This window comes from Artibeus jamaicensis, unplaced genomic scaffold, assembly GCF_021234435.1.
Source record: "Artibeus jamaicensis isolate MK-2021 breed Jamaican fruit bat unplaced genomic scaffold, CSHL_Jam_final scaffold_474, whole genome shotgun sequence".
In the NCBI taxonomy this organism is placed as follows: Eukaryota; Metazoa; Chordata; class Mammalia; order Chiroptera; family Phyllostomidae; genus Artibeus; species Artibeus jamaicensis.
Genome location: NW_026522046.1, coordinates 23,980,305 through 24,004,698, shown reverse-complemented (window position 1 = coordinate 24,004,698; position 24,394 = coordinate 23,980,305). Strand labels below are relative to the sequence as shown.

Below are 24,394 nucleotides of genomic sequence, written 5' to 3'. Positions count from 1 at the left end.
GTCGATCTGGCGGATCTTTCCTGCCTGACCCTGCTCTGCTGCTGGCTCTGCCCCTCTTACTGGTTTAGCTGAAGAGTTTGATGTTGTCAGACTTCTGTGTAGTTCAATTTTCTGTGGTTTGGCTGTGTTTTTGTTGCTAAAACTTTGTTGTTTTTAAACTTAGTTGTGCAAGAAGGTGCAGTGCTTCCACCTACGCCTCCATCTTGGCGGAAGTCCTATCTGCTATTCTTAGGCAATTTAAACCCCAATCTGTGTTCCCATTCCCAGAGGCTGAACAGCTTTAGTAAAAGAGGTACAGATTTTTCTGCAAATGTCCTGCTAAAATTTTCCTTTTAGAAGTTATAGTCACTGGTTTCTGTTTCTTTTAGGACAGAGGTTAAGGTTTATTCTCTCTTCCAAATGATGAAAGAATGATGTGATTAAATGTCACTACTGAGCAGTGAGTTCTGTCTTAGGGAAAATAGTCATTCTCCTCGGGATAGTCTATTGGTCGCTCCTACAGCAGTTGCCTTTGGGCTCTGAGCAAAACTGCTACATCAGCTCAAATCCTAGAAATTTTGGGTACATCAAAAATTCAATCTTTTGTAGAGGATTAGAAGCAGTGTGAGTGATAGCAAAATATTGTATTTGAGAGAGACATTAACAACTCTTAGCTGTTCTCTGTCTCTTTATGTAATGTAATTTCCAGAATCAAAGAATGGTCCAGCCCAGAGCGAAAAATCATTTCTAGTTTTGGCACTTCTGTCATCGGGAGCGAGAGAATCAAGTCTAGGCAATCAAATCGAGCCTGACAGTGACTGGAGCAACTAACAGATGTAGAAGTCAGCACCTACCTCTACTTTGTTCTCTAGGACAATAGAAGATAGTTTAATAAACCATGGAGCTTAAGTATCACAAAAGTACAGCATCCACAACATACCGTAGTTGGTGCTTGGAAAACATGTGCTGTTTCAAGGTTTGATAGTAGTGCTGGCATATGCCCTCCTTCACCTAAATGTAATAAATGGCATCTGCTGGAGTATCATAGAGAAAAATCTCTGGAGCTGAGGGAGCCATTGTGTAATAGTCAGGCTTAACTCTCCATATGGGACCAAGATAAGTCGGTTATGATATTTTTACAAAGTGAACCTAAAATTACAAGCTAAATGCTGACTATGTTTGATGATAGGAAAGAATTCACATTTAGACTCCCTTTCAGATATATATCCTCTGGCAGCTCTTTACAGACATAAAACATCATTGCGGGAGGCTCGTTTTCACCTAGCTCAGCAGAAACATGTAAAACGACTACCCTCGCCTGTTTGTTTCATATTCCCTTTAAGAATAAACAGCATCTGTCCAAACAAACTCAGCTTGTAAAAAATCAGCAAATCAGGAAACTGTTTCTAATCATTGAAATTAGCTCTTAGAATTCTAAATCTGGAAACTGCATGTTATTACCCAACGAGAAGCGGTCATGACCATTTGCAACAGCCGCTGCTCTGCAAATCTGATTTACCAGTTCACCCAAACCCCTATTTATACGTGTCACATTTGCATGCATAAAACTGAACATCTTAATCCAAATCATGCTGCCAGTGTGTTTGGGAAATAGGGATCATGACGTTTTTGAGAGGGTTTTTAAAATTAACTTAGTTTCTGTATGCCGTAGACCACATAGAGGGAAAGATAATATAGTTTTACTTTAAGATAGTCATTTGGTGATCAAAACAACAACTCATTTGAGTTTGACTATTGGCCACTATTAACAAAATTTGTGGTCTTGGATTTCTTCCTAGTTGTTAAGTGTTTTTGTAAGTGAGTCTTTGTGTTCTCAAGAGGCTATTTGTTTCGTTGTAAACTGGTCCATCGTGACTAAAAGTAAAATACCAAACTCTTTCAGTCCACCATCTCAGTAAGTCCTCACCTTCATATCATTAACAATAAAGTTGAAAAGAACTACCTTATGTTTTTGGAGAACCTTAAGGTTTAGTCACACCTGTTAACCTCATATAGTTTCCTCAAATGAAATTGATAATATAACTAAAGCAGATATTTGAAGGAAGAAATTGAAGCCTAGAGAGGTGACTGGTACAGGGTTGAAAAGTTAGTTAAAGGTCGGCACAGACAGAGGACTTCACCCTCTAGTTCTGCTCATAAAGATCTTACAGGGAGCTAGCATGGGGTCTTGAAAGGGTTGATGATGGTAGATGATTAATCTTACTCTGGCTATAAGGCACACTAATTTCATAGTCACAAGTATGGACTCAGAAATCTATCAGCAGGGAGTATTGTTGATAGGCAGAGGTAAGATAAGAAGGATGAGAGATGTAGCCTGTGACCAGGAACTTGGAGACGGGGTTCTGACTAAGAAGTCTGCGTTGGTGACCTGATGTAGCCAGAAAGGCTCTCTATCTACCTGTCTCCTTATCCTTTTGCCAAGGTTTCTTTTTCTCTGCTATTTCATGCAACCCCAGTGAATCTCTCCCTTTACGATTTCTGAACTTTAGAGGTTGCACCTTGCATTTTGATACTTGATCAGACTTCTAGAGTTTGGGAACTGAACTTTACAGTTCATCTGTCCAGGCCCTTTGTTCAAAGGTGATTGGATTGAGGAGACTGCAACGTTTGAGATGAAACAGCTAAAATAGTAGGCCTGTTTCAGATCTCTTTCTACTACATGATTACTCTCCATTGCATCATTTCGATAAGCCAGTCTCCACACCAAGAATTGAAGCTCTTTGAGCACAAGGACTTCCTAGATCTCCCCATGACAGCTACACAGTGCTGAGTACATTCTAGTGTCACAGAGGTATGTGTTGAATTTGGAGCAGAAGAGTTCTACTAGCTGTGTTATCTGTGGCTCCCTCCAGCCTAGTAGGGGGATGTTTGTCTCAACTTGAGAAATCTCTTCTCTGGCTCTGTTGTGAATGTGCTTTGGCAGTGGCAGCTGTGGGCAATGGGTACAACAACAAGTGCTAATGCCACAGGACTGCCCTCCGACCCAAATAAATGGTCATTAGGACAACATTCTCCTGAGCCCTCTGTACCTCTTTGAAATATTGAATGCATAGAGGATGAATTGATAGAGGAACTCCTTTAAGAGACAAGGCATTCACACTTGTTCTATTTCAAGTATATTCCAAGGAGCTTCTTGAGACCCATTCATTAATCCTCCCAGGTGCCTCACAGCAAGCATTTCTGTTTGCAGATAAACCAAGAAAGCCAGAGCTGTTAGGTTTTCTAGCTAAGGCAAATGGGTTGAAAACCTGCAAATTAGATGCTCAGAAGGATGACGGGGCAGGAGGCCTTTTTTCGGCATCTTTGCCTTTGCCAGATGTGTGTATCAGGAACATCCCTGCCTGAGTGTAGAGAGCAAACCCTCCCTGGGTCCATTTAGTACAGCAACATTGGCATAGGCCCAGCATCAAAGTTAGGCTGCGGAATCTCCTCTAATCAGAATCTCTCTCAAGAAAGTGCTGTTGGAAAAGCAAAATAATTTCTAGTTGTATCTTGAAGTTGTCTGGTACGACATCACAATGTTTAATACATACTGTGGATATTTTTTAAGTGGGGAGAAATTATATAGGGATAAACAGAAGAACTATTTGAGCAACTACATTTAAAGCCTAAAAAGATCACCTACATAAAATTTTGTTTTCCTCTGTTACTTTGTAGCTGTGTCTATATTCTGATATGGATGAATTTTCTTTTGGAATTGGAGACTTAGCCATGCTGGTTAGTAAAATTGCTACATATTCTATGATTTTATGCTATGAATTTCTCATTTTCACTAGATCTGTAATTTTGTGTGTGTGTGTGTGAGAGAGAGAGATGGAGAGAGAGACAGTCATTAACATGTCTATAACAACATCTATTTGTGGCTGGTCAAATGAAACTTGCCACTATGCTTAGTTTTATTTTGAGTACATATATTAATTATATTAATTTTTATCAGGCAGTTGGTATGTTGTTCAAGGGCTTAGTTTGGTATTTGGGTGCTCAGATGTGCAGTATGGCAAGAGAAGAGTGCCTGGCATATGACAGGTAGTAGGTTCCCAGTATATATGCATTGAATGAACTAAATAATTAGAAGAGTGAGTGACTCCAGATCATACCAGAAAACCTGGAATAAACCAGCTAGTGACCTATTTTAGAATCATAGAATGTTACAGTTGAAAGTGACATTAGAGTTACTTAATCCAGTTCCCCATCAGGAGATATCAAATGAATTAGATCTGTTTCCTCTAGAAAATCCTTTAAAAGGGAGATTTGGAGTATTAGGGAAGATACTAGATTTGCATTCAGTTAGATGATGTGGGTTCCATAGCCAGCATCCTGTTTGCTGTTTTGTACGCCCTTGGATATGTTACTCAGTTTCCCCCTCTAAAGTAAAGAGAAAACAAGAGAATGGATATAAATTATGGAGTTCCTGGATTAAGTCTGCCTGGCAACCTTCCTCACTACTAGCAACAGATGACACATTCCTCCTGACCACAGGGCATGTGGCTAGGTAACCTGACCCCATCTGAACACAGTGTGCGGCCCAGGAGGCAGAAGCATGATTGCAGCAGGACAGGTCGGTGCAGTTCTGTGGGACTCTTCCAACCAGACCTGACAAGGCCCTTCCGTCTAGTACAGGGTTGCAGTAAGGATTTAAGCTTGGACCATTGTTGGGGAGAATAAGATGACGGCTGATTGTAGAGCTATGGGACATACTGGGCTTAGATTCTTTGGTCCCAAGGCAAATCTAACTCTTATCTTCACAGCAATTTTTCTTGTTTTTAACTTCAGAATTGCTGTTTAGGGTTTTAGGAAGTAGATTACTTTGCTCAGCTGTCATAACAAAATAGTACAGACTGTGTTTTGGGAGTTGTGGTCCTTCGCCAAGGTGCACAAACCAATGGACTGTCCTGTACTCCACTCAAAGGAAAGCTTTCTCCACCCAGGGGTTGCAGAAGTTGTCAAAGAAAAGTAGAGATCCAGTGGGAAGCTGCTGTCATCCCTTGGAAGCTACAAGTCTGCTTTGATCCATTTAGTTCATTCAGCAATTGTTTACTGAACACCTACTCTTTTCCCCAGGCACTTATCCACAGTAGTGAACTAAACAGACAGAACTTGCAGTCTAATGGGGGAAGCAAACACCAAACATTTAAATGTGTCAGTGCAAATTGTGCTAAGTGGCAAGAAAAAAATGACACAGAGGGAAAGGGCAAGACCTCCTACCTTAGTTTGGGGGTGGGGAGAAGGCATTTTGGCCAAGGATAAAGATGGTGGGTTTTACTATTTGTCCCCGTTTGCAGTTCACATGTATTTATAATTAAATAGCAGTAGTCAAAAATTCTAAATGAAATATTACATTTGATTAGAACATAGTGTTTTCCAGAAGGAGGACTCAAGCCTGTTCTTCCAAAATGTTCTCTTCTTCAGATGGCGCTTGACCCTTTCCCCAAGTAGAGCTTAGAATTTGTTTAAAAAGACTACTTTTGGAATCTTCACTGTTTACTGGACTTGAGGTTTGTGTATAATGTTTTCTCTAAGTGGTCATCTGTCCTCTTAGAGCTTCTTGGTAGCAGAATAGTGAAGAGTTCTCACAGAGGAGTCCTTCCTTTGTTTTCTGCTTTCTTTTTCTCTGTGATTAATCTCTCTGTTTTTAAATTCTACTTTAAAACAGGGAAGTGAAGGGAGTCAGAAGGATGAGTGAGAAATTTTTCATGGCAATGAATAGTTTACTAGTAGGGGTGTTTTTTTCCAAAACAGATTCCTAACATTTTCCCCAAGAAAGCGAGGAAGTGATTATGGTTGTAAGGACATTGTGAACACAGAACAGTCTGGCTAGACTGCGTGGGATGAACGGAGACAAAACCCATATTTCCCCTGTGGTATAGTGTCTGCTGAACGTCTGCTCGGAGTGCTTGACATCTACTTGTTCAAGCCATCAATCGTCCATTTAATCTTGATAAAAATTATTCCTCATCGCCACACAGCCCAGGAGAAGTAGCAGTCAGTGTACACTGCATTAAGAAACGTGGTTTCTGGCTTCTCTTTGGCCACCACTGTCATCCTCAGGTCAGTCACTTGCTGCTCTGTACCTCAGTCTCTCCAGCAAGAGGAGGGTGGCGATAATACCTGCCTCACTGCCTCTCAGAATTACCATGGTGATAAGTGAAGTGAGCTTGTTTTCTGATAATAAAAGCCTTCACATTTAATAAGTATCATTGCCATTTGTTTGTTTTTGAGTTTTGGGTTGTGACTGGTCATAGACCGTAAAACCATTCTCCCCCTGTTCATTCATCCTGAGGTCGAGACTCATAATATCTTGCCTTGCATACCTGCCTGAGTGAAAGTTTTACAACTTGGCCACTACCAGTGTGAGTATTCCTGGTGGTTGGGTGTATCAGAAAAGTACGTCATTTGATCTTCAGCTTTCACCATTCACTGCTAAGGTACCCTGGGGGAATTTATTCTTCCTGTGCTTCCATTTTCTCATCTGTAAAATGGTTTTGAGGATAAATGATGTAGATTACTCAAAGTGTTTAACACACTGCCAAGTGTTATGATAGGCTTTTAGTGAGTGCTAGTGCTCTCCGTCTGAAACAAACAGTAGGAAAGCCAATATTTGCAAAACAGATTTTTTAAAAGCAAAAGATCCCTGAAGGGTTATGATTAACACAAATTTATTTTTTTTACCTTTATTTTTATTGTTGACATTATTGCAGATGTCCCCATTTCCCCCTCTCTTGCCCACCCCCACCCGCCTCCTTCCTCATCCCCCTTCCCTCTGGCCCTTACCATGTGGTTGTCTGTGTCCATGGATTGTACATGTATGTTCTTTGGCTCATCCCTTCCCCTTCTTTCATCCAGTTCCTCCTCCCCCACCCCTCTGACAGGGGTATCCCAGTCTCTGTTTCTATTTCATTCATCAGTTTATTTTGTTCATTAAATTTTGCATATAAGTGAGATCATATGGTATTTGTTTTTCACTGCCTGGCTTATTTCACGTTGCATAATAACCTCCGGGTCCATCTGTGCTGTCACAAAAGGTGAGACTGCCTTCTTTTTTATGAATGCATAGTATTACACTGTGTAGATGTACCACAGCTTTTGTATCTACTCACCTACTGATGGGCACTAGGGCTGTTTCCAGATCTCGGCTAGTTTCTCGTCGAGTTTTGCTGCAGCTGAGAAAGTGAGGCACATCTGTACTTGTCTTCTAATGAAACCATATTAGAAAACATTTTATTCTTTGTTTCGCATACTTATTATTTATAGGTTTTTGATGGATATATTACAGAATGCAATCTATTTTTATTGTATTACAAGTTGAAATGTTACCACTTTAAATGATTTTTATTATTTGTGTGAGATTTATATCCTATCTATTTTCAGAAAAGTCTTAAAATCGTTTACAAAATTAAGCCCAACAGAAAATGTAGCATTTAAAAGTGACCTTGTGGAACAAAAATGAAAGCAGGAAAATCTAGAGGTGCAAAGTGCCGCTCAGGGAAAAGGAGAGCAGGCGCTCTTCTGGTTCGTTGCATCCTTGTCCTTTGATCATCATTTTTCATTGTCCCTCTTTGAGTGTCCCCCACCTCCCTCCTGGCCCTGTGTCCTCATTATTTGCAGGAATGGGGCCCCTGGGAGTTTGGAAGGGTGGTGGGAAATGAGCCATAGCTGCCCGAGAATTCACAGCACACAAACAGAGTGTGTACATTGTTTCTGTTGCCTTGACAAGTTTTCCTGAATTGAGAGCTTCAAATATTGCATCTTCAAGTATGTTGTCCCTAGCCTGGGATATAACCTGACTTTCTTTATTTGAAATGTTTCTGGGCCAGGAATGGTGGAACGAATGACTTCAGGCAGTCTGACTACATAAAAAAGGATTTTGATACATAGCTTTCTGTTTATGAATTTAAAATGACTATTTTCTCTTTAAGAAGAGTGCCTTTGAGGAATGTTTAATGGAGGTTTACACTGTTATGGGTATTTCAGCCTAATGGTGTAATGAACATATGTCATTAATCCCATTCCTCCAGGGAATTTGTCTTTTTTTTTTTATTTGAGAGCTAGAGGGTAACACAAGTAAATGTTTTCAATTTTAGCACATCATTCTTTTTAAATGTAAGTTGACAAGTTGAGGACATGAAAAATAAGAAATCTAGGTGATCAATTTTTTGAAAAGTGAAAACCACTGAACTGTGTTAAAGAGAATTTCTGTGACTTTTTCCTTCTGTGTTGGCATTAGTGTAAAGCAGCTTCTGGCGCATCTTCCATTTTTAGACTTCGGGTACATCTGTGCCTGCTCTGCTTTTCCCCACCCAATACCAAAGACTTTGGTATGTTTGCTGCTGGAACCAAAGTCAAGTGATTGAAAAGGAGGGAAGGTTAACGTATACGAGGTAAACTTAAGAGATTACACATTCATTGTTTTCTGCTCACTAAACCTGGGGAGAAAGACATGGTTTGATCTGGTTTTATTCCCCCCTCCTTTTCTTCTTTTCATTACAAAAGTAATAGATATATATTTTTGTAGAAATCCTAAAAAATAGAAAAAGTTAAAGAAAAAGACCACATGTAATTCCTCCACCCGGAGTGAACCACTATGGTTCTGTGAGTGACATCCTTATTTCATGTGTATGTGAGTTCATGCCAGGGGGCAGGTTAGCAAACTGTTTTTTTCAGTGAGCAGCATCCTGTAAATATTTTCACATTATTAAAATTTGTTTTACGTCATCACGTCCGATGGCTCTGTGGTGTTCTCTCTGTCATACCAATGTATCTAGACAGGGACAAAACATGTATCTGAAGACAGGAGCCTTTGCAGCCGGAACCCTCTCAATCGGAGGACCTGGCCGTGCCTGCTGAAGGCCGGCTGCTGGGTGCTCGCTCAGTCCAGAGAACTCGTAGGACTTTCAGGAGGGTCCACGCTGCTCCCCCTCTGCTTTTTCATGCCTGGTACCTCTCTATTCTGTGGGGGCTGAAAAAAGCCTTGGGAGAAGCTTTCTCAGCCCTCATTGTTCAAAGCAAAAAAGATAATTTGCATACAATATTTTTTTTTCTTAAGAGAAAACATGTAGTCTGCAAGGACTCTTCGACTCCTTTTAATTATAAATAATGAGTCCTGTGAACTTTACATTGACAACCATTTAATTCTCTCATCCTGTGGGATGTAGTTTCCGATTCTGATTTATGAGTCTAATCTCAGTTCCAGCTCCATCTTTAAAGAATTGTGTAATTTGCAACAGGCTGGGTACCCTTTCGGGCGGGGAGGAGGCCAACAGAGTGACTGGGACATATATCCGTACACGTACATAAATGTTTCTTTCTTGTGTTTGGTTTCGAGTAGTCAAGGAGTAGTGATCCATCAGTCACGCTTTGCCAGGCCAGAAACGCTGCACCGCAGCAGAGACATCGGAAAACGTGGAGACGGCGTGCGCTTCGGCAGTGCTCGAGTCGCCTGGCATGAATAGTGGGTGCTGCTGCTCCCATTTGTTTTTCCCAGCAGACTAGTCCTGGGGCTCGGGGCTCTGCACCTCAGGAACCCGAGTGGAGAGTGAGCCCAGCCACGGAGCCCTAACTGCACGGAATCAAAGCTCCTTGAGTCAGCCGGGTCATTAACTCCCCGATATTTAATTACTTTACTAGCTGTGCACTGCTGGAAAATGTCATCAGGGCCTTGTACTGAATCTCCTAACCAATGCATTTTCCCTTTGAATGGTTTACGTTTTCTCGTACTACAGAAAGATCAGAAAAGCATTCTGACATTCCAGGAAGTGGGAGGTGCCAGCCGCGGTGTCCTCTGCACCATTGCCCTCCCAGGCCTGCCTCTCACTGCAGGCCTGGCCCGTAGGAGGAACATAATGCGAAGGTTTAGCAATAACCAAAGACCCAGGTCTGTGTTAGCTATTTGAAACAGATCCTTGACCTCGGGGTCCTGTTTGTCTGTTCGTTTCTCTCGTCTATTAGGACTGTCATGTGTGGGGAATTGGGGGGCAATTTTTAACTTAGTTTCTCGACATTATTTTAATAGCTCAAGGTTCATTCAATCCTAGGTATCAGTCTGATAACACACGGAGACCTTAATGCAGCATCTTTTCTTAAACACCTGTAAACGTCTCAGATGCTTGATATTCTCAAGGGTGTGTTTTGTTGTTTTATGTTTTGAAATATGGTTTCACCATGAACAAAATTATTTTTTAATATTCCAGTTATTTTGCTCATGTAATTTGTATGAGCAAAATACAAATGGCAGAAACGTATTTATAATGCAAACTAACGTAAAATCTGAACCATTGGAAATAGTTGGGAGATTTGGTTTCTGAAATGTATTTAATAAATTCTGCTTATAATTATTACATTTTTGGAGAGTTTAATTCATTTGTCATCATAATTATTTTATTGATCATAATCTTTTAAATTACTTTCTTTAGCTGAAAAAAGACAGAATCCCGACTTAATTTATAATTTCCTAGTTACTTTATACGTATGCGTAGACTTATATAACTACTTTTAATACCTTCTGATATACAGTGTACTTCACTGTGTTAATAAAATAAATATTTAATTCTTCCTCCCACGTTACTTTCTTTTGTGTTTCATAATTTCACATGGCGGGGAGCCCCATATATGTTTGTGACTGTGCAATGTTTGGTAGGGTAACTCTGAAGTAGAATGAATTTTACTTGAGAAAACCAATCTAGTATAATTTTTGTCCTGGCCAAGGGGATTTATTCTTACCAAATGTAGTGTACTTTCATTGTGATAATATATCAGTGGTTCTTAGCTCATTGCCTGGCTCACAGTAAGTACTCAATAAGGGTTAGCAGTTATGAATGTTTTCATTATATTCACCAAAACGTTTCAGTTCATTGTTTTGCGTGTAACAGCAGATCATGTGTTTTTGTTTGAAACAATTAAATCTCCAAGTATTTACATAGTTGAACAGAATTAAAAGAGAAGTAAACTCAGAATAAATTTAATAAAATATATTTCCCAGAAGCTAGTAAAATAATTTAAATTCATTTCATAGTCATCTCTGATTTAAAACTCTTTTCATTTATCATTCATTTCATTTATCATTCATTTCATTTAATGATAAAAGAATACAAAACCACATAAGGGAAATCTTTGACATAACAGCAATAAAAAGCTTATTGTCTGGCTAAAACATTCCAGCACTTTGTACTATTTTTAAAATTCTATATTCATCTAAGTCCCAAATGCTTTATGCCTAAAATACAATGAGTTAGCATGAAGAGTCATTGAATGGAAGCAACTGTTATGCCAGAAGTTCAGGATACTTTCTAAGTGTCTATATCTCAATATTTAAATTATTGTTCAATAGTAGTTTTTGCAATTATAGAGTTACATAAATTAAGAGTGCACAGTTTAAGTTAGATGACTTTTTAATGTTTTTTAAAAGACTGACATCAAGAGTGCTTGCCTTAAGGCGTGCTCTAACTTTTTATAAGAATTTGTCCCGCTTCGTTATTACACCACGACTGCTTAGTAACACCACACTTGAAATGTTTAAAATTGTTCACACTGAATCTCATGTTTGCTTCCTTAGTTAAGGCTCAGCAAGAGAAGTGCTGTTATTTAGTAAAGGGATTTGACCATTGTCGCTAATGTGACAGCAGGAATTGGAAGCCATTGGATTTCTTAGCTGGTTCTGTTGATTCAGTAAGGGCTTCGTACTACCAGTTGATGGCTGTTAAGTCACTAAAGTTAACATAGAGGTTTTGGAGAAAATTCTGCTCTAAAGATACATGAAAATATGAGCATATTTTAAACCACCTGTGTAATCAATATGCCTTCTGTTGACTAGACTTACACAATTTAACTTTGTAAGATTACTACTTAATGTGTTAACTGCAAAACAGAAAGTTTACAAAACAAATAGTAGGAACCTATTACTTTTCTCTGCTATTAGTTTCTTGAATTATAGTCAGTTCTTAGGCTTCCTAGGTTGTGTATATTTTACAGATTCTTTGTGTTTTGCCTTACATTACTCATTAGCACCTCCAAAGTAGGATAGTACGATAGAAGGAAAAATAAACAAGCAAACAAATCAATATATTTTTAAAATTCATAGAATAAAATTTAAGACAAAGAGATTTTGAAGATCCTCCAACCCAGTATTTTCCCATCAGCTCACTTTTCCTTCAATCTCCTGTCTTGCAGACTAGAAGTTAAGGGCAGGGCAGGCACAGAACTGCAGAGCTGGCCAATTGCAGTGTGACCTGGATCCCAGGTTTCCTCATTTTGTGGGACTCTATTGTCCCACAGTTTACTGTGGAATAGAATGAATTAGCCAAGGAAAGCATGCCTAGCGCACTTTTAAAGGTTTTCCAAGTGCGTGGGTGGTGGGGAGGGACTGTTACTAGAGAGGGTCCACCTCGCAAACCCAAGGACGGATGGATGGCAGTGCTCCAACACAGTGTATAGAGTGAGTGCTAAGAATTAGCTGGGGAACTTATTTTTTAAATGAACATCTATCATTTGGTTCAGCTATACTTTTAAAGTCAGAGAACAATAACTCCATCTCTTCATGTATTCTCAGACTTTATCCTATTTCATTCACAAGTCCATGAAATAACTCAGTAAGAATGTTATATTTCTTCTTCTGTGAAGTGCATTAGGCCATTTCAAGTCATCCTTTTTGTGATTGTTGTCTGCTTCAAGAACAATTAAATTGTATAATTGAAATTTGCTAAGAGAGAACTTACATATTCCCACCAAAAGACAAAACAGTAAGTACGAGGCAATGGATGTGTTAATTAACTAGATGGGGGAGTTCATAATGTACACATATATTGAATCACCATGATGTATACTTTAAATATCTTACAAATTCAGATGTCAATTATACCTGGATGAAGTTGGAAAAAATAAAAAACAACTGAACATGGCTCCTCACACCTTGGAATTTCCCTGGGAAATATTTAGTCTATCAGGCTCCAAAATATTTGGTATGCAGCCTGGAAATTGTTTTTTTAGAAAAACTTTTCATCTCAATATGGTAAAGTCAGTTTAAGGCTCTACTAGGCAATTGTGTTTGAAAATAATTTATTTGTTTCCATCTGATTTAATACAATGAACTCAATATATCTAGATCTCCCTTCTGCCAGAGGCCTCTAGCTGCCTCCACACTGTTAGCCTCACTTGCTGTTTTAAATCATAAATCTGATGGTCCATTATTTTGTTTTAAGAACATTTTAGGGATTTTTTTTTCATTGTAGATTCTGTAAGAAGCTGCTTTATAAGTTGTGGATTTAGTAATTTGATCTTAGATTCAAATATTGACTTAGATTGAAATCCCAGCTATTCCATTTGCTAAGCTAAGTAAATTAAACTTTGGGGGCCTTATCTGAAAAGTCGGAATAAAAATAATACATATGTTTGAGTTATAATGAATAGTTAATAAGATAATGCATTTGAGTGCTTAGCCTAATGTTCAGCATATAGAAGTATCAATAAATATTAACTATTGCTATTTATTATCATAGAATTAAAATTCCTAAGTACACATACATGATTCCAGCCTGTCGTTAGTTCTTCATCTTCTGCCGTTTCCTCCACCCGTCCATCACTCTTGAAACTCACATGGACACTGCTCACTGCAGTCCTAAAACCCATTTTTAGCCTCAGACACACCAGGCTTTTTCATGCATCTGTCTTTGTGTGGACCGTGCTCTTTGCCTGGGCTGCTGCTCAGCCCCTTGTTCTGCTCACCCCTTCTATCCCTTAAGACTCCGCTCACAAATCCCTTCTGACATGGTGTTTCCAAGGCTTCTCTATTAGAAATTTTATTGTACCCTTTGTAGTTATCTCTTTACGACTCATCTGCTTTCTTAAATCATAAGCTCTTTGAGGGCAATGACTGTTTTTGCTCTCTGTATTCAGCATAATGCTAGGAGCATTGTTAACACTCAGTAAATGTTGAAAGAACGAACACTTGAATGAATTATTAGGCTTGCTTTGTAACGCAGTGCAGGAGGCCATCTGCTTTTTATAACTGAATTTTGATAATTGGTTATCCAGCAGACAAGAAGACAGCCACCCCTTACTATGTGTTATTGTTTCCCTTTTGAACAGCCTGAAAGTTAGGCATTCCGCCTGTTTCATGGATGCCATCTGGTGGAGAAAAGAGAAACTGTAGGTGCACGCTTCACCAAAACCACATGGAAGTTATGAGTATTGTCCATTAATAGAGAAGTTTCCACTGTTTTGTGGTGGTTTCCAGAAGCATAGTCAGGAAACAATCCGTGGTAACTGTCCTTTCATTCTTGTACATTTGGTTACTTAATATTTTAAGAAGTTGGTCAATCATGTATAAGGTTTGAAAACATCAGTTTGGCTAATAAGATGGATGTAACTATTAGTGACTTGTTCCAGTATGTGATAGCATAAAACTCAAAAGTTTTGTAGTGCATGTTTATGAAAATACTGAAACCCTACGACTTCAGGAATCTCCTAGACTCCCACTGCTTTTCTGGTTGCTTTGGCTTAGAGAACGGTGCGCACCGGCGGAGACTCGAGGGTAAGTGGTCCATCCGGTGCGTCAGCTCTAAGTTTCTAGCTTGCATATGGATTTTTTCCTAATGGGGAAAATATAGTGCAAAGTGATTCAAGGTAAACCGATTTTCTAAAATTTGGATATTGAAATCTTTAAATGTTTCTGTGACACTGAAGTCTTTTGATTCATTCATGCACCAAACATTTACTGAGCTAATGCCCGATATTGCACAAAGTGCTGAAGAACCAGAGATGAAAGACCTATTTTCAGTTTTGGCCCAAATAACAAATATTTAAGTAAGAATACAAAGCTATATAAACTTGCCTAAGACAAATCATGCAAACTCCATTTACATTTTCTAAGTTTCTTATGTTCATTGTCCCATCCATGTGCATTATAAATATCATAGATGTAGCTACCAGTTTTAGTCATGCCATTTTAATCGATTTTTAAGAGAATATGAATCTAAAGGAAAATTTTCTATGATTTCTAATAAAAAATAGATATGTTCCAATTAAAGGTGAGATCATATGGTATTGGTTCCTCAGTGTCTGGCTTATTTCACTTACCATAATGCTCTCCAGTTCCATTAAAAAAAATAGATATTCACTTACATCTCATGTATTTACATTTTTGACTTGTACTTCACTTATCTGAACATAAGACTTTTTCCCTCCTCATTTCAACCATCCGGAGCACTATCACGGACCAGGAAGTGTACAAAAAAGGACTAACACGAAAATAACAATCACACAGCCCATGCGCCTTTCTCCAGGAAGAAGGTTAAGCATTTTCCAAGACTTTGGGCTACACTGTTGTGCACAAAGTAGCTGCTTAGAGGCAGGATGATCTGCCTGTGGAGGGAGAACCTAGACCTCATCACAGCAATCAGGATGAGTTGGTGCGGGAACCAGCCTCACGTGCGGGAGACATGCGTGCTCCCACCGTCCCTGCATATCCTGGAGATGGCATTAAGCCATCAAGAAAAGGAAGGAAGGGAGGAAGGGAGGGAGGAAGGCAGGCTGGATTTTCTTTTGTGCATTCTCTCTGAGAAACTGTGACAGCATGTGTTTTACTTTGGAAACATTTCCATCAGAAGGAGTTCAAATAATTTTTCATCATTGAAGAGTAGTAAAGTTGAGTTAAATGGGACATTCACTTGTATGGCACTCTTCATACCCTGATGGCCCTTGCTAAATGATGTATTATGAAATTGAACTGTCATTTATAGAACTTTCATTTGAAAAATTACATAGGACACACACATCTATATCCAAATTTAATTTTCTCCTTAACCGAAGAACTGGAAAGGACCCTGAAAATTTACCTAGTTCTTGGGAAGGATACCATTAAAGTATTATACGTCAATGTGAAACATATAAAATTTTGTGTTGTACAGCACTTGAAGGAAGGATTTCAAACAGAACTGGCAACTTTACTTTGTAAATAGCTATCCAAAGCAAAAATGGCCAGCCACCTGTCTTCTACAGTTTTATTAACCTTCACTTTCTAATTGCCTGAATGTGGATGTATGATTTGTGTTAGAAAAGAAGGCTTGGTCTGTTGAGTGTGTCATGAGTCATGTTGATTTGTCTAGTGACTTCTTTGACCCTAGGGCACTTAGGTCAACACAGTATGTTCTGAAGAAGAATCATAGGTACTAGCTTGGGGAATAAAAAGAAATGAGCAATCGCTTATTGTAGATAGCAAAGTTCATACTTTTTCTAGACTATTTTCATACTGATTTATGACATTTGGAAATTGCTTGTTGCAACAATAAATCTTTAGGTGGCTCTCTCTTGGACACAGACTGGCTGGGTGTAGGGCATAAAGATGGGACGCTGCTCCACAGCAGGTGGGTTTTGCTTGTCATTCCGGAGACATGGGTCCTGATGGAGCAATGCATTGTCTTCTAAGTTTGAAGCAGCTGTGGATTACTACCACTATGAATGTGTTATGTCCCTCCAGTCTACTGTGAATCCGATTTCAGACTTTGCATGCTCCTTTGGAACCTTGTTAATTTTCTCCTGATCATGTGGTTCCTGACAAATGACAGTTTGGAGAATCCAAAGTTGCTTGAGTTAGTTTTTTATGAGGCATTGACAGTTGCCCATTGTTTTTAAAGTGCCTAATGACCTTTTCATTTTTAATGTTACGTCAAGTTAAAGCAGCCACTCTGTATCATGTCTGGCTGCATTTTAATCCACCCATTTCCTTTGAGGATTGCCACGGGGCTACAATTTCCAAGGCTCCCTCTGATCACTTAGTTTGTATGGGCAAGTGGAAAGAAATAAACTATTTAAGAAATCTCTTTGGGGTATTAGCGATTTTAATTCACTTTGTTGGAATCACATAGTAAATTGTACATATTTATGTTTTAGAACTGATCAAGTTGTTTTGTGACTATCTCTTCAGGGATTTCTGTAGCTAGATTGTGAGCTAATTCCAGGTAATGACTCCATACAACTTACTTGTATACACTTGGAACCTAACACAGTGCTCAATATGTGAAGGCAAATAATGGGAGCTAAACAGTGTTGATAACACACACACATGCGCACGCGCGCATACACACACAATTTGCTTTAGTTTTCACCCATCTATCTAGACAGGGTTTGGCAAATGTTTTTTTGTAATGAGCCATATAGTACATATTTTAGGACAGACAATATGTAAACAGTTGGGTGAGGCTGTGTTCCAATAACACTTCATCTACAAAAAACAGGTGTTTGGGCCATAGTTTGCCACCCTGGGTTTAGGCCAAGGCTCATAAACAGGTTTCCTTTTGTATGCTAATTATGATTGATTGGTGGAATACTGTGTTGAGAGGGATTCTCAGGGTGGGTCTGTGCTTAATGGCAAATAATTCTTTGACTGATTAATGTCTACCATAAACATGATTTTGATCCTCTGTTTTAAGAACACTAACCTATGCAGATGGTTGCCTTTATTTCATTCATTCATTCATTCATTCATTCATTCATTCATTCATTCATTTTTGCTTTGGGTGCCAGAGATCTGTTTTTAATTCATCTCTAACAACAATTAAAAAGAAGAATCTTAGGGATATATTTTGCTTCTCAATTTTGTTCTTGGCTCCAACTCAATGGTAATATTTTATTTTTCTTAGCTGTGGATTATTAAAACGTGCCTATACAAAGTATTTATGAGCCCCAGCTGGTGTGTCTCAGTAGATTGAATGCGGGCCTGAGAACCAAAGGGTCACTAATTTGATTTCCAGTCTAGGGCACTTGCCTGAGTTGCTAGCTAGGTCCCCAGTAGGGGGCGCGGGAGAGGCAACCACACATTGATATTCCTCTCCCTCTCTCCTTTCCCCTCTCTCCTTTCCCCTCTCTAAAAATAAATAAATAAAATCTTTTTTTTATATTTAAGGTTTTTTCCTTTATTTATTTTTTAATTTTAATTGTTGTTCAAGTACAGTTTTCTGTCTTTTGCTCCCATCCCAGCCCGCCCCCCACCCCCTGCAGTGCTCCCCACCTCCCTCCCATTTCCACCCCTCTTAGTTTTTGTCCATGTGTCCTTTATACTTGTTCCTGTGAATCCTTCCCCTTTTCCCCTGAAATTCTCTCCCCTCTGGTCCCTGTCAGCCTGTTCTGTATTTCAGTGTCTTTGGTTATATTTTGCTTGCTTGCTTGTTTTGTTGTTTAGGTTCCTGTTAAAGGTAAGATCATATGGTATTTGTCTTTCACTGCCTGGCTTATTTCAGTCAGCATAATGCTTTCCAGTTCCATCCATGCCGTTGCAAAGGGTAGGAGCTCCTTCTTTCTTTCTGCTGCATAGAATTCCATCATGTAAATGTACCATAGTTTTTTTATCCATTCATTTACTGTTAGGCACCTAGGTTGATAAATAAATAAATAAATAAAATCTTTAAAAAATAATATTTATGAAACTATAGATTTTATTGAAGAGTAAAGGACTATAGGAGGTACGCAGAGGCTCATCTGCAAAGCATTGATAATCATACTTACCTTTCAGGGCTGTAGTGAGGAGTAAATGAAGTGATTTATATATGTAAAGTACCAAGCATAGTACCTGACACACAGTAGGTACTCAGTGAATAGCAGCTGTTAAATATCTGCCTGCTAAAGAGCTGGGCCAGCCCGCTTCACCCAGGGTTTCTCCAGCCCTCCTCCCAAGTAGGTGGGAAAGCCACTGCAGATGTGAATACTCTTCCTATTGCCCAGATTTTACCTTTCTGAATAAAGTCTCTCCCATGGAGAAATATTGGCCACCCTGTTCAGTCAGTCCTTCCCCCTCTTCTGTTTGTAGGGAGCTTTCTGCACGGCAGAGGACCGTGTATCTAATACAAGAAGGTAATGAAGGATTTGGCATGGGGAGACCACTGGACTTCTTTCTTACCCTACTGAGGCAACTTCCATGCATTTCTGAGAAGAGAAAAGCTCATTTTAGTTTTATTCCTCTGACTTTTAGGGCAAGAATTTTACAGTTTGGGACATGATTCCAAGCAAGTTGATGCTTATCCGTTGATGCTGTTTTACCTCCCAGTTCTCTTCAGAAGCAAACACATTTTCTGACTTACAAACAAAATGAATAGTGTAAGGCACATGTTACAATGCTTTATGTTATTGCAGAGAGGTCAAAACTTGGCATAAATTCAACCCTTGAGAATGTGGAAGGAGGGCCGAGGCTGACGGGCGACCATGGGAGGACTGGGTGCGGAGGAGAAAGAGTGAAGAGTCCATGAGGCGTAGCCTGGGCAGTCAAGGCTTCGGGACCTCGCTTTGCTCTTAACGCCGATTCTTTATAATAAACCCGTGTTTTGAAAAGTGCAGAAACGAACCCCCCATCCCATTGCCCCACCAAAACGGAAAGTTGTTATTGGTTTTGTTCGAGCAAGTACAGCGCACACTGCTGTCTTCCTTGTGTTTCTCACCAGACTGGGGGGGGGGGTGGTACCTAACGCCTCAGCACAAGTCCCTCGTGAATCCTTCCCTCCTAGAGCCTGCAGCTTTTATGCACCCCTGGCTTTCACTTGTCTGCATTTTTGAAAATTCATATCAATAAAAATGCGCCCTTGACTGCCTATACTGACCTTCTCTTCCTCCTTCCCCTGCACCTGTGAACCTCCTGGTCACATTGTGGATCTACGCTGAAGCCCCACGCTCAGGGAGGCCTCCATCTGGCTGTTTAGATTCCTCCCCCCACCCCCACCCAGCAAAGAACCTTGTTTTTTTCCTTAGAGCAGTACTTACAGCGAGTATTTGGGTAATTTTCATCTCCCACTAGACCATAAGCACCATAAGAACAAAGACATGTCTACTCTTGCCCACCTTTATTCCTAGCAACTAGCACAGTGCCCAGCACATGGTAGAGACTCAACTATTAATTGAAGGGGTGTAGCCCATGACTGTGTCCCTGCTCATCCAGCTGTTGCCTTTCAGAGTTGAAGCGGGACTTGGAAAGGATATATCTTTCTCTGTAAGTCCATGAACTATTTGCCCATTCACATTTTAAAATGTGGTGTTTTATATTTACACGAGCAGGTGCATTCACTGCTGAAATTATAGCTGTTCCATGCAATTAGGTATCCCATTTCCCTCTTGCTAAAATAAGATACCCTTTCAAAATCTGTATGCAAAGTTATACAACACGGCTGGTGATGCTGATTTGCTTTTCTTTCTGCTACATTTCACTGAGACTTTCCAGGCTTCAAAATTCCACTGGTGGTCCTCAGCTGAGGTCAAAACAATGTTCTGTCCCTGCCGGGGCACAGATGAGAGGAAATCACTGTGTTTTCAAGGTGCTTTGCCACAGGTCATTTTGTGGCCTGTCTCACACAGCTTGCTGAGACTTGCTTGACTGCCCACAAGCTGTCGGAAAAGGGTTCCAGGTGCTTATGCGTTGAAATACTCAAGGTCAGTTAGCTTGCTTCAGGGAGGCCTCAGCCTGTCAGAGACCGTGCAGGTTGGCAATTTGTATGATAAAAAAATGCTTGTGGCACTGAGGGTATAGGCTGTGTGAGAATGTCACTGCATACACTCAAGTTTTTACAAGAATTAAAAATATTTATTTGTCAAGCTGAATCTTGGGGGATGCAGAAAGGCTGTTATTGTGGAGGGTCAAATACAAGTCTGGATGTACATCCGAGTTCATTGTAGAGCTTTGTAAAAATACACATGCCTAGACCTTATAACACTGGAGCTCTAAGGGGTAGGAACTGGTGGGTTTCGTTCTTTAGTGAGCTTGTTAAAATGTGGCACAAGTTTAAAATGCAGATTCCAGAGTCGAGAGTGAAATATCTCGATTTACTAAAAAAAAAATGCAACAGGGCTAATATCCTGCCTTTTTAAGAAGATAATCCCTCCCCTATCCCAGGTGAGTCAGAAGCAGTTGGTTGAAGTCCCACTCTTGAGAAACACTGGTCAAGGTCAACCAAATTTTGTGCCTGTGGGGCAGGAGTCGAGTGAGGCCCAAGAGGGGTTCTCCGGCCCACCAGCCAAGCAACATTTGCCTATGTTTTGGCTGCCTTCCTGAGGAATTGCTCCATAGTCATAGCTATATTTTTGCTTAATAACTCATGAGTATGTTATAATTCATTTATAATAGTTGGTCCCATGGGCTGTCTGAATCCCTAAGGGTATTTTCAGTTAGCATTCTGCATGGGACTTTTTAGAACACCCTTGGATATCACTCGTAGAAGTTAAGTTTTCCTCAAGCTTTATAGCCCAGAATTCAGAAACAGAAGGGAATTTTATCAATTACTATAATTATCTTTAAGATAGGGAACATTTTCTCTCTGTAAACATTACCAACATTTTTCTCCCATTACATCTCAAGTGTATAGAATGTGTAACAATTCCTTCCTTCTTTCTATAACTGCTGAAAGATAGGAACTCACCTATCACAAGAATTTAACAGGACAGCTCGGCTGCAGGCTGCTTGTTCTCCCATCGGGCTTATGAAGAAGTCTGCTGGGCTGTGTCTGTGTTGCTGTACCAGGAGATCTGAGAGCTGTGTGTGTGCTTTAAAAAAGAAGTTAAAAGAGGGACCGTGAGACTCTAATGTGTGTGGCAACCAAGTGGCAAAGAATCCATTAATCATCACTTCGGCAGTAGAGAAGTAATTGTAACTTTCCTTCTGACTGTATACGGACACATTTTTTAATCCTTTAGGGTTTAAATGTAGATTTGACCAAAATATTAAAATTAGGAAAAATGACCATGTGACTAAACTGTACTGTATTTGATATCTTACTACAGTCAGAGAGTAAGGATTTAGAAAAGGGAGGTAGTTTAAGTTCTAAAATGAAAAAACCCACTGTCTTTGGGCAGGGAAGCCACCGTGCGTTCAGGACGTGGAGTTGTATTTCCATGTCACGCTGTCGTGTGCAGTACCAAGTGAAGCGGCCTCAGATTAAAAATGGATGCGATGGCTGATAAAGTGATTACAGGTGTGTCATTCGGGAAATGCCAGAGGAATCGTCCTGAATGACCTGTAACCGCCATCACCTTAATGTTTAAACTAAATGAAAACTTCAGTCCTTATATTAAGTGGGTTATTTGATTTCAAGTCCCTCCCACGCTGAGTGTGCCGCCCTCGGCGGCCGTCCTTCTGCTGCACGACTAGCATTTGCACGTGCGCAGCTTTGGTTCTCCAGAGCAACCTTGAATCTCCAGAGTCAGCACTGGATTTCACTTAACACTTTTTCCTGATGTCGTCTCTCTTGAAGGAATCAAATTTGCCTTCCTGGGGCAGAGTTATGAATTTGGGAATACACGATGGTGTTGTCAAAGATGCTTTTCTTATGTACCTGACCCCCTCCAGGTTAGAAGTGGCAGAGATTAAAAATGGCAAAAAAAAAAAAAAAAAATGACGCCCTTGGCAGGTGTGAAAAGAACAACTCTCTTGCCTTATGTCCTCTCCCTGGTGGGCAAGGGCGCTCACGGCGACTTTGTTTAGAAGTGCCCGAAGCCGAGAGCAGTTGTCCAAAGTTAATAATGTTACTAGCAGAAAGAGAGGTTTGAAGGCGGACCTAAGTGAATTACCGTGTAGTCTGCGTGCTGGCCGCTGCCAAGTCAGCCCGGGCACAGGCACTTCTTTCAAGGGCAGGGAAACCTTGTCTGCAACAGAAGAATTACTACTCCCTTCTCTCTTCTGTCCCCGGGTGGATGGATTTGGAAGGATCTCCTTCATGATCTCTCCTTTATCTTGTAAATCCCTAGCGATAGCTCCTGAATTACCATTTCCCAAAATTCAGCTATTTTCCTGCCTAGTGTCTGCGAATCGATTTCCCACCTTCCTTCCCTTCTGTGTCTCAGGTGCCAGCGCTGCTTCTCACCCAGATGGTCACTGACCTGATGCCCTTCCAGCCAGATTTAGCGCTTTATTGTGTGTGAGAACCACGTTAACTTGACCCACACCCCGGGTCTAGAATCAATCCCTTTGCTTTAGTCTCCTTTTGCCCCAGTTTTGGAAGCCTGGCCCGACTCACAATCAGCACCGTGCGTTCCGAGTCAGGCAGACAGGTGGGGTAAATCGAAACCGAAGGGCACTGCTGTGGACTGTGCGTCCCATTCCTTCCACGGGCGCTCGAAGCGCTCGCTCTGCCAGTTAGGATTGTGTGTGTGCGTGTTAAATAAAGCGAAGGGGGAAGGGTAGTCCGTAAAGTCAGAGAATTGGAAAGGTATTAAGATTATGAAACTTCTTTCTTGGCAAAGCACACTTTGGCAGACAGACCATCCTTGAGGCAAAAGTGGATATTTCATCTTCAGACGCGTTTCCCAGGTTTGTGATTTTAGACCGTCATCGGCCAGGTTTTCAAAGTCACTTTGAAATTGGGTCTTCACAGCGGCAGCAGCTTTATAACGAGTCATTGCACAGGTGCCGATGGAGCCTGGTCCTCGTTTTCCCAAATGTCTTCTAAGTAAGAACTTATTGAATGTAGGGGGAGCTTTCTTTCTTTTGAATATTATACCTAAAATTTTAAAGTATAAAATTGCATACTGCGGAGTAAGTAATAAGAATTGGTAGTAAAATAGAACAATAGATTAAAAAGGAGTGCAGAGAAAAATTAAAAACTCCCACAACTATGACCTACACAGTATTAAATAGAAATCCTAAGGCATATTTTCATAGTTAAGGATATCAGAAGCTTGTTTTTAAGCCTGTTAAAGTTAAAAATTAATAGTAACTTGACCTTTACAAATTACCAGAGAAAAATACGTACTAAAAATGTTTCTAACATCAGTCTAATTTACTTATGATCTTTCTCTAATGGGGGCACTCATTACAATTTAATTCAATATCACTTAATATCTTTTCTTGAAAATAGCTTTTGCCTCTCTGGAATTTATAACCAAAATCATTACTCTGGTATTTTTCCTTGGAGTTTTATTAAGTAAGTCTAGTACCTTTTCCTCTGAAAGGTATTCTTTTCTTGAGGGGAGGAGTGGGTCATCCATAAAATATGAAGAGGTGGGTGGTTTTCAGGCTTACAGTTAAATATTGAAAAGTAAATTTAATATATTATTTCACTGTACTCAGTTTTCTCACTATTTTCCATCATCTTTAGGTTTTAGTTTTGCACCATTGAAGCCATTTTACATATTTTTTCCCGTGTGTCACAAATCTTGGCTCCTGAGATTTTTTTTCTCTTCTCAAGCTGCTTTACCTTACAGAGGAATGTCCATAGTAGGCAACACCTTGTTTGTAAAAATTTATTATTTTTCTTTTCTGGTTCAGAAGCGATTGGTGTTTCCTGCCCCACCACGCACTGCATAACCAGGGCTAAGTTGTCTGACCTCCCGAGTCTGTTTCCTCATCCGGGTAACCCCGCCGGGTTGTCGTGAGGTTCACATGAACGGCACATGTAAAGCATTTGGCACAGTGCTCCATCATCTAGTCAGTGGTCAG

At 40.1% G+C, this 24,394-nt stretch overlaps 1 protein-coding gene across 2 annotated transcripts in view; it reads left to right on the top strand.

Annotated features, from left to right (window-relative positions):
- PPM1L (protein phosphatase, Mg2+/Mn2+ dependent 1L) overlaps positions 1 to 24,394 on the top strand; it is a 247,227-nt gene that overhangs the window by 148,950 nt on the left and 73,883 nt on the right. The window contains exon 1 of one of the 2 annotated variants that reach the window (XM_037140987.2): positions 23,166 to 23,266. The exons of the other annotated variant lie outside the window; for it this stretch is intronic. The gene's annotated coding sequence lies outside the window, so the exon portion shown is untranslated. Of the gene's footprint in view, positions 1 to 23,165; positions 23,267 to 24,394 lie in introns of those variants that run through there. 2 annotated transcript variants of the gene reach the window in all.